General features: G+C 43.6%; 1 pseudogene; it reads left to right on the top strand.

Annotated features, from left to right (window-relative positions):
* Positions 1-967: 967 nt before the first annotated feature.
* On the top strand, positions 968-1,085 carry LOC145391780 (5S ribosomal RNA; annotated as a pseudogene).
* Positions 1,086-10,493: the final 9,408 nt, after the last annotated feature.

The raw sequence follows: 10,493 nt of genomic DNA on the forward strand, positions 1-10,493 counted from the left end.
CAGATTATTCTCTCTCTCTCTCTCTCTCTCTCTCTCTCTCTCTCTCTCTCTCTCTCTCTCTCTCTCTCTCTCTCTCTCTCCCCATATACCTCCTGCCTGCTTGTGCATATATGTATATATGCATCTGAGTATATACACAACTACCATCACTAAAACATTTTAGGCAATGGCTATAGAGAGATAAGCTGTCCAAACGGTTTTGTTTAACTCCAGTGACCATTTTCATAGTAAGCACTTTTATAACAAAAATTATAGTATTTGATCTGAACCAAAACGGATCTGAGTATTGCAGCCACCAGGCGTGAAACACCAATATTATTACACAACAACATACTACTACTACTATTCCCACAACAACAACAATGAATACTATACTACTCTACTACTACTACTACTACTACTACTACTACTAATAATAATAATAATAATAATAATAATAATAATGTTATGACTGGAGAATTGCCAGTTAGGTACTCTCGTACCTTCGAGACGTTTCTGGTACGGTAAGTTCCGGTACGAGTCATCAGAGCTGCCAGTTTGTCTTCTGTTTGTGAGCTAAGTTATTTCGTAAGTTATGCATCAGTTTTCGTGCTCTTTTTCTTTATAATGTTTTATTAAGTGATTGCTTGTTAAATTATGCAGTTTAAGTTCGTATGGTAAATGATTTAGAGTGTTATGTAATGTAGTTTTTTTTTTTTCTTTTTTTTGGCTATCAACCATTGGGGCCGGAGCCCCTGTAATGCAAAAATATATGTATACACACACACACACACACACACACACACACATATATATATATATATATATATATATATATATATATATATATATACACACACATCCATGCATATGAACATACACACTTTCATGCACAAGTACATATTTATATAATATTTTTTATTTTATTATTTTTTTGTATTTGTATTTTTATTTTTTTGATTTTTTATTACTTTTTAACCTTATATTACCTAACGGCCATACCACGTTGAGTACACCGCTTCCCGTCCGATCAGCGAAATAAGCAACGTTGGGTCTGGTTAGTACTTGGATGGGTGACCACCTAGGAACACCAGACGCTGTTGGCATAACGTTCTCCCTACGTGTGTGGGGTTGGTGGAGGATTAGTGCCCCTCCCTGTAAAACAATTAACTTTAAGCCCTTGGCCACCCCGTTTGGGATACATGGCGTCTGGCAATGAATGAAAAAACAAAAATACCTAATCTAAAGACCCTAAAACTAATCACCTAACAGACAAATCACTAACCTATACTAAGTCCTAAGAGACAAATAACTAGACCTACATTAATGGTAAAAAAGCCTCGACCAAGAGAACACCATCGACTGCAGATATGTAATGCCTTTCTACATTACAGACCTGCACTCATCACCTGGTGGCTGTCAGTCGAGGCACAACCTAATATAGGGGACATCAATATATGAAAGGGAACCAGACGAGTCAAGAACATTTCCATATACGTCAGCTGTCGGCCCTAATTAGAATAACTTGAGCAAGATGGTATAATGTATTTACATATTTTGTACAAAAGGTGAAGAACCTCGCCCAGCAGACCACCATCGACTGCAAGTGCCCAATACCTTTCTATATTGCACACTTGCACTCATCAGCTGGTGACTGTCAGGCGAGGAATGTGGCTTAATGTAGGGGACATCTATATTAGAAATAGATCAGAGGGAGAAGGAACTATTTCAAATATGCCAATTGTCAACCCTACTTAATATTACAATATATACATATTCACCGTTGATAGAAACCATAACCACACAATAAAAAAGTCACATCACTCTGATCAGTCCACTCTCTCTCAAGAAAGCCATCAATTTATCAGTCATAACAACGTTCCCATCACCTAGGATGGTGGAAAGGGTGAAGGGGACCTCCACTGCGCCGCAGTAATTTATGTGTGATGAGTAAGGATGGAACTTTGGGGGATGAAGTACGTGAAAGGGTACAGCAGGGAAGAAAGGTTGTTGGTACACTGAAAGCAGTGATGAGAAATAGGGAGGTGAGTATGGAAGTTAAGAAGTCACTGCATGATGGTATTGTGATCCCTACCCTGACGTATGGAAGCGAGGCGTGGACCTTGCAAGAGGGGAACAAGTCAAGAGTGAGAGCAGTGGAAATGAGTTACTTGAGAGGAGCATGTGGAGTGACGTGGAGGGACAGGTTGACGAATGAAGAAGTGAAGGAACGTTGTGGGGTGGATGTGGATGTGGTTAAAAAGATTAGGAGAAATACACTGAGTTGGTTTGGACATGTGGAGAGAATGGAGAATGAAAGACTGACTAAGAGGGTGTATGTAGGTGAGGTGGAGGGAGGGAGAAGGAGGGATAGACCGAGGATGAGGTGGAGGGATGGAGTTGAGAGGTATATAAGGGAGGGGGGGTGAGTTGGGGGGAGGGGAGTCAAATGGTGGGTGACAGAGTGACTTGGAGGCGTTTTGTCTGTGGCCACCCTTTGCGGGATTAGGGAGTCGGGCTATAGATAGATAGATAGATAGACGTTCACGAATAAATCGCTGACAGCGCAGGATGATATGACTGATAGATAACACTGCATTACAGATGTCACAGTGGGGTGAGAAGCGTCTTTCCATATATGGTTACATGTGAGTTAAAACGGTGGCATTGAGCTATAATCTCGCCAATACTTTTTCTTCAAGGCGACTGGGGCGGTTGGCAGTGTCCCAGTCGCCCAGGTGCGGCTTACAAGTTGGAATATTTAGTCTGGTCCACTGACCTTGCCACAGAAGATTTATTGATTTCTTTCTGAGAGAGAGACTCGACCGTAGATCACGAGGAACGTCCCAAGTCTCCTCGAGCTCTATAGCTGACTTTGCATATAAGTCAGCCTGCTCATTGCCATAGATATGACAATGACCAGGCACCCAGATCAGCGTGAATGACTTGTTGCATGAATGCAACTTATTAACGATGCGGCCCTGGATCTCATGGAGTCCGTAGTACAAGATGCAATTGCCTGAAGGGCTGATTTTGAATCTGAAAATATGACAAATGAGTCATGCCTAGAATTGAGAGCATAGTCTATGGCTTTGTCAATAGCAAAAAGTTTGGAGGTAAACACAGATGTATGAGTCAGCAACCGATACCTGAGGGCACATTCAGTCGACCACACACTTGCACCTAAACATTCACTCGACTTGGAGCCGTCGGTGTACAATTGATGGGACCCCAAGTGACGAATGATGATGTTACGGAACAAGAGGTGGACCTCCGCCTCCGGCGTCTTGGCCTTTGGTGCTGAGAGCCATGATACATCCACTGTAAAGCCGGGTGTCTCCCATGGCGCTATATTTTTAAACAACTTGTCACAGTCACTGAGGTCCACACTAAGCTCCTGAGTTAGTAAGTGGAGGTGAACGGCAAGTGGCCGATGCACCCCCTGCATAAGGTGGTGGTATTGACGCGGGGGGGAACAGGCCACATTGCCGATATTACTTTTTCTAAATGCCCTAATGCCGTAGGACAAGGCCAGATGTTCGCGGCGAATATGGAGGGGAAGCACATTCGACTCCACTTCCATATGAGCTACATGGGTACACCAGACGGCTCCAAGACACATTCGCAAACATTTATTCTGTAGAACATCCAATCCTTTCAGTGTGGCATCGGATGCCGAGCCATACACGTGTGCGCCATAATCTAGCTTTCATCGAATGAGGGACTTATACACCATTAATAAAGATTTTCTGTCAGCACCCCATGTAGTACCCGCAAGGTACTTGAGGACATTTACCGGTTTATCGCAACAAGGAAGCAAAGTATTAACATGAATTTTAAAATTCATATGATGATCAAAATGTAGGCCCAAAAACTTTACAGAATTTTTAAAAGGTACCACCTGATTATCAAAAGTTAAGCACAAATTAGGTACGTTATGAGTCGTAAAAACTACAGCGGCACACTTACGGATGGAAAGCTTAAATCCCCACTACAAGGCCCATTGGTGGACGGAGTCAAGGGCTGCTTGAATCTGCCCAGCCGAAAATTGTGCATTACGGGAAGAGTGCCATATTTCACAATCGTCAGCGTAGAGCGAGTATTTAAGATTCCTCGGGATGGGAGCTGATGACAGAATATCATTGATCATAATAATAAATAAAGTAGGACTAAAGACACATCCCTGCAGCACCCTGTTTTCCTGGATAAATATATCTGATGTTACGTTACGGGGCAATTTGACAGAGAAAGTCCTGTCCCTTAAGAAATTTGAAATAAAAATAGGCAAATTTCCTCTTAAACTATAAACATAGAGCTTCATTAATATACCGTGTCGCCATGTCATGTCATAGGCTTTATGGATGTCCAAAAACACCCCTATCATGAATGCTTTATTGGCAAATGCCTCTGCAATACAATGCTCCAAATTCATTAAATGATCTAGTGAACTTCTGTATTTACGGAAGCCATATTGTTGATCATTTAACAAATTCTTCGACTCTAAAACAAAAAGAAGCCTATTGTTTACCATTCGTTCCATGACCTTACATAGACAAGAAGTCAACACAATAGGACGAAATGAAGTGGGACTCATAACACGACCAGCCTCTTTGGGTATCGGTATGATGTGCTCAAAGTGCCATGAGTTTGGGAACATTCGAGACGCCCAAATCTCATTGTACAATGCTAACATCTTAATCAGGTTGTCCTGATTAAGGTGCTGGATCGTATATACCGTACGTGATGGTGTCTGGTCCAGGGCTGGTGTCTTTACAGGATTTAAGGGCAAGGAGCAGTTCATCTAGTGTAAACTCTTGGTTGTACAGGGAGTCTGTCTTTTGTGGCAAAGTCTATGATCTGTAGCTCAGCCGTGCGTTTATGATGTTGGAAACGCAGATCATAATTGGCAGAGCTACTTGCATGAGAAAAACTCCTGGCGAGGATGTTAGCAACGTCCACAGGCTCGTCATAGATGTTATTATTTACCTGCAGGGTCGTAATAGGTATGTATGGGCCTTTATTATTTAATATTCTTATAGTGGGCCAGACTTTACGTAATGGTGTAGTACGAATCACCGTGGACACAAAGGACCGCCAGGAGTCACGTTTGGCCCTTTTTATTATTCTCCTTGCCTCAGCCCGTGCTTGTGTGTATGCATTGAAATTTTCCCCTGTAGGCTGACTGTCAAAAATACTGTATCTCCTATTGCGTTTTCTTAATGCTTGACAGCAATCCGGCGTCCATCAATGTGCTCTATGCTTTGCATGAACTGTAGAAGTCTTGGGAATTGCAGCCTCAGCTGCGTGTAATATGGATTTTGTTATATTTTCGACCTTAACATCTATGGTCTCCCCAGATATATCTAAATTGGCGATCCTTGAGAAGGATCCCCAATCTGCTTTCTTATAGTTAAATTTTGGAGGTGGAGGGTCCAAAACGATGCCGCGTGTATAAGAAAGACAGATGGGTAAATGACCACTTCCCAAGGAGTAGTTGTAAGGGTCCCTTGAGAAATCTTGATGTACACCAGGGGAGGCCAAAGATAAGTCAATGGCCAAAAAGTTACCCGTATGATCATCTACACGAGTCGCTCTACCATCGTCCAGAAGACAGAGGTTGGATGTAGTATTAGGTCGACTGCTTGCTCCCCACAACCATCAATTCTCCAGCTACCCCATTGATAGTGATGGGAGTTAAAATCGCCCAACACTAATTTATTCCCAGGCAGATGTTCAAATATTGAATATAAAGCATCACTATCAATGGGGCCATGTGGAGGACAGTACAGAGAGCGAATAGACATTTGCATGTTATTAAATTTTACTCTGCACGCAACCGTTTCCAGAGTAGAATTTAGAATCACTTCCGTTTGTAGGTGTGATTTGTGTGTGTATAAGGCTACTCCGTGACTTTCATGTCTTCTATACGGGTGGTAATGTTTTAACTGTGGAGGATCAGGATGATCCTCCAGGCACGTCTCCTGTAAACAAACAACGTCTGGCCTGCGTATAGAAAGCAAGATTGCTATATCTTGTAATTTAATACCTCTACAAATCCGCTGTAATACAGTGAATGTGGCGGTTTAAGATTTACTTTGGGGGCCAGTGTGGTTGGTCGTTTTTTGTCGCCCGCCAGCAGGCGAGCGACTACCGGGGGACCTATCCCGGTACTTGTTTACAGAAACCTCCATATTGTTGTCAATTACTAGGTTCCCTGACTCCCCCAGGAAGAGCTACCCTTCCTCTCCCTCGCTGGAGTGGGAACTGGAAGAACATGAGGATGAGACTGTTTTGTGAGGGTGGTCATGTTACTTTTGCTAGACTTGTCGGACTTTGCTTTAGGCCGTACTGATGGACAGGCAGCAGCAGCCTGAGAATAGATTAAAACCTTAGGGATGTCAGTGAGAGAGCTGGAGCGGACGGGAGGCTGAGATGGAGAGGTACTGTGAGTGGCATGAGGGAGAAGGACAAGATCAGTCTGCGTCTATACAGAGCACATCACAGGACGGGACATTACCGCTTAAGCATAGGATCTATTTGGCGTGGGAGTTGCATGCAACTCCTTCACCTTTTTCTTAGCTTCGTAATAGGAAATGCACTCAGTTGCCTTCACTGTGCAGACCTCCTTCTCCTCCTTCCACTTGGGACAGTCCCTAAAGGAAGTGGAGTGAGTGCCCTTGCAGTGAAAGCAACATACCGTCTCAGATGTACAATGGTCCGCATCATGACCTTGGCTTGCACACTTGCCACACACTGGCTGGGAAGCCCGACAAGTCTTGGCACCATGCCCATATAACTGGCATTTCATACAACGGAAAGGGTTGGGGATGTATGGCCGCACATGAACAATTTCGTAGCCAATTTTTACATGGCTAGGCAGTGACACTTTACCAAAAGTTAGAATGATGGTTGCAGTCCTTGTCCTGACACCTTCCGAAAATCTGGTGATAAATCTAGCATCGATGACATCTTGCTGAGTGAGTTCCTCTATGATCTCTTCCTCACTCATCACCATAAGATCCCTGCAAGTGATAACTCCCTTGCAGGAATTCATGGAAGTTGGGATCTTGGTTTCGACATCATAGATGTGGAACTTGCACAGCTTCAGCAAGTCCTTAACTTGGGATGAATTACACGTTTTTACAAGGTCTCCATTCGCAAGTTTTTTTACTTGTTCCACCTCCCCAGCACAGCCATCAATAACCTTCTTAATCATGAAGGGATTGAGACTGCTCAAGGGAGTGGAACCTAGAGCAGTGATGATTACAAATTCTGCATTATTAACAGGGACGTCACGAGGCAAACGAGTCTGGGGCCGTTCTGTCTGGGGGCTGTCAGTCCGTGTAGTAGTCGGGGGTCGGTCAGGACTACACCCCCTAGTGGCGTCCGCTATAGAATCCACTCCCTCCATAATGTAGGAAAACTCTAGCATGTTTTGATGTCTCGTAGTTGGTAACTGTTGTTGCTAGGGGCTGATGCAAGACAGTATGTCATAGAATGTTGGAGAAGTAGAAGTTTCGAGACTAATGCAAGCTTGTATAAGGATAGGGTAGAGACTGTTTTGAGTTGATAGTCGGGTTTCAGTTCAATGTGAGTGAAGTGCAGTCGGTTTTGGTGCAGAGCTGTTAGTGAAGTTTGTGGAGAGTTGCTTTGCAAGGATTAAGTTTTTTTTTTTTTAATGCGAGGAAGAAGGAACCAAAGGCCATGAGCCCGCAATAACCGTTCCCTCCAAGAGAAAAACAAAATACAATAGAGAGCCAAATTCAACATCCGTTCATTTTTAGATGCCTGGACACGCTGCGTTTGAAAGATTGGAGATCATAGGCAGCAGGAAATACAGACAGAGGGAGACAGTTCCAGAGTTGACCTCTTGCATAAATGAAGGACTGGGAATAACGGTTAACTCTTGCATTAGAGAGTTGGACAGAAAAGGGATGAGAGTTTGCTGCTAGACGGGTGCTACGCGCCCATCGTAGAGGTGGAGGAATGCATGCAGACAGTTCAGAGGAGCAGTGACCATTAAAGTAGCGATAGAAAAGAGATAAAGATGCAACAGTGCGGCAATGAGACAGAGGTTGAAGGGAGTCAGTAAGAGGAGGAGAGTTAATGAGATGAAAAGCCTTTGACTCCACCCTGTTGAGAAGAGCTGTATGTGGGGAGCCTCCCCACACATGAGAGTTGTACTCCACACAGGGACGGATAAACCCCTTGTATAAAGTCAATAATTGTGCAGGGGTAAAGAAAGAACGGAGTCGGCTTAGCACACCCAATCTCTTGGAAGCAGATTTTACAAGAGATGTAATATGATCTTTCCAAGATAAGTCCCAAGTACTGTAAATGAAACCCCAAGCATGTTCAAGGATGATGCAGGATTAAGCTGAATATTGTTAAACATTAGTGGGTATACCTGTGGAAGATTTTGACGAGTTGATAGGTGTAAGAACTGAGTCTTAGATGCATTAAAAACAACAAAATTATTTTTACCCCAGTCAGAGATACAAGCCAAGTCAGACATTAGGTGTGCCATAGCCTCATCCCTTGTTTGTTGAAGTAACTGCTGAGATGGGCGTTGCCGGAACCGAATGAAGAGGTGAAGGGTGGAGTCATCAGTGTATGAGTGGATAGGGTTAGATGTACAGGTTAGAAGGTCATTGATGAATAAAAGGAAGAGAGTTGGTGATAGGACAGAGCCTTGAGGAACACCACTGTTGATAGATCTAGGAGAAGAACGATGGCCGTCTACAACAGCGGCTATAGAACGACCAGAAAGGAAGCTAGCGATGAAGGCACAGATAGAAGGATAGAAACCATAAGAGGGCTGTTTGGAAGTTAAAGATTTATGCCAGACTCGATCGAAAGCCTTTGAGATGTTAAGTGCAATGGCAAAGCTTTCACCAAAGTCCCGAAAGGAGGATGACCAGGAGTCTGAAAGGTAGGTGAGAAGATCTCCAGTGGAGCGTCCCTGACGGAACCCGTACTGACGATCGGAAAGAAGGTTGTGATAGGAAAGATGCCTTAAAATTTTTCTATTAAGAATTAACTCAAAAACTTTTGAAATACAGGACGTTAAACCAATTGGATGATAGTTGGAGGGTTGGGAGTGGTCACCCTTCTTTGGGACTGGCTGAATGAGAGCAAACTTCCAGCAAGAAGGAAAGGTACAAGTTGACATACAAAGGTGAAAGAGTTTGCCTAGGCAGGGTGTAAGCACAGAAGCACAGTTTTTGAGAACAACAGGAGGGACTCCATCAGGCCCATATGCCTTGTTAGTATTGAGGCCAGTGATGGCAGAAAATACATCAGCTGAAGAAATTTTAATGTCAGCCATGAGGAAGTCAGAGGCAGGAAGTGATGGAGGAACAGCACCAGAATCGTCTAAGGTGGAATTGGAGGAGAAAGTTTGTGCAAAGGGGTCTGCTTTATCAGTAGAAGAAATAACTACAGAACCATCAGAGTAGAAAAGAGGAGGGAAAGATGATGAGGTAAAGTTGTTAGAAAGGTTTTTGGCAAGATGCCAGAAGGAACGGGAAGAATTCGAGTTGGAGAGTTGAGAGCATTTAGTATGGATGAAATTGCTTTCAGCAGAGCGAAGAACAGACTTAGCACGATTCCGGGCAGAATCGTAAAGATGATGTGATTCAGGGGTGGGTTGGCTCCGGTACCTTTTGTAGGCCCTCTCCTTGTTGTGGGCAGCATGAGAACAAGTGTAATTAAACCAAGGCTTTCTTGCGTTAGTCAAAGCATATGAGAAAGGAATGTATGCTTCCATGCCCGAGAGAATAACCTCTGTAATGCGCAAGGCACACTCAGATGGCTCCCGGCCATGGAAGCAATAATCATTCCAGGGAAAATCAAAGAAGTACTGCCTGAGGGCCTCCCAATCCGCGGCTCCAAAATGCCACAGACGACGTTTCCCTGGAGGGTCCACAGGCCGTACCAGAGTGATAGGACAGGTTAAGGTGATAAGGTTGCGATCGGAGGAGCCCAACGGAGAGAAAAGATTAACAGTGTAAGCAGAAGGATTAGTTGTAAGGAAGAGGTCAAGTATGTTGGAGCTCTCTCCAAGGCGGTCTGGGACATGGGTAGGGTGCTGTACAAGCTGCTCTAGGTCATTAAGGATAGAAAAGATGTAGGCTTGTTCACCAGGCGGATCCGTGAAAGGAGAGGAGAGCCAAAGGTGGTGGTGAACATTGAAATCTCCTAGAATGGAGATTTCAGAGAAAGGAGAAATGGATAGAATGTCTTCCATCGTAGAAGTACGATAGTCGAAAAATTTTTGATAGTAGAATTAGGGGATAAGTAAAGAGCACAGATTTATTTAGTCAGAGAATGACAAGAAAGCTGAAGCCAGAGTGTAGAGAATTTAGAAGAATTGAGTTCAGGAATACGAGAGCAAGATAAGTCTTTGCGTATATATACACAACAGCCACCTTTGGCTTTAAAATGAGTATAGAGAAAGTAGTAGGATACAGAAAAGGGTTTGCTATCAGTTGCCTCAGACAACTGAGTCTCAT

This window comes from Coenobita brevimanus, chromosome 19 (genome assembly GCF_032717465.1).
Source record: "Coenobita brevimanus isolate Jiangsu-jjx chromosome 19, ASM3271746v2, whole genome shotgun sequence".
Lineage (NCBI taxonomy): Eukaryota > Metazoa > Arthropoda > Malacostraca > Decapoda > Coenobitidae > Coenobita > Coenobita brevimanus.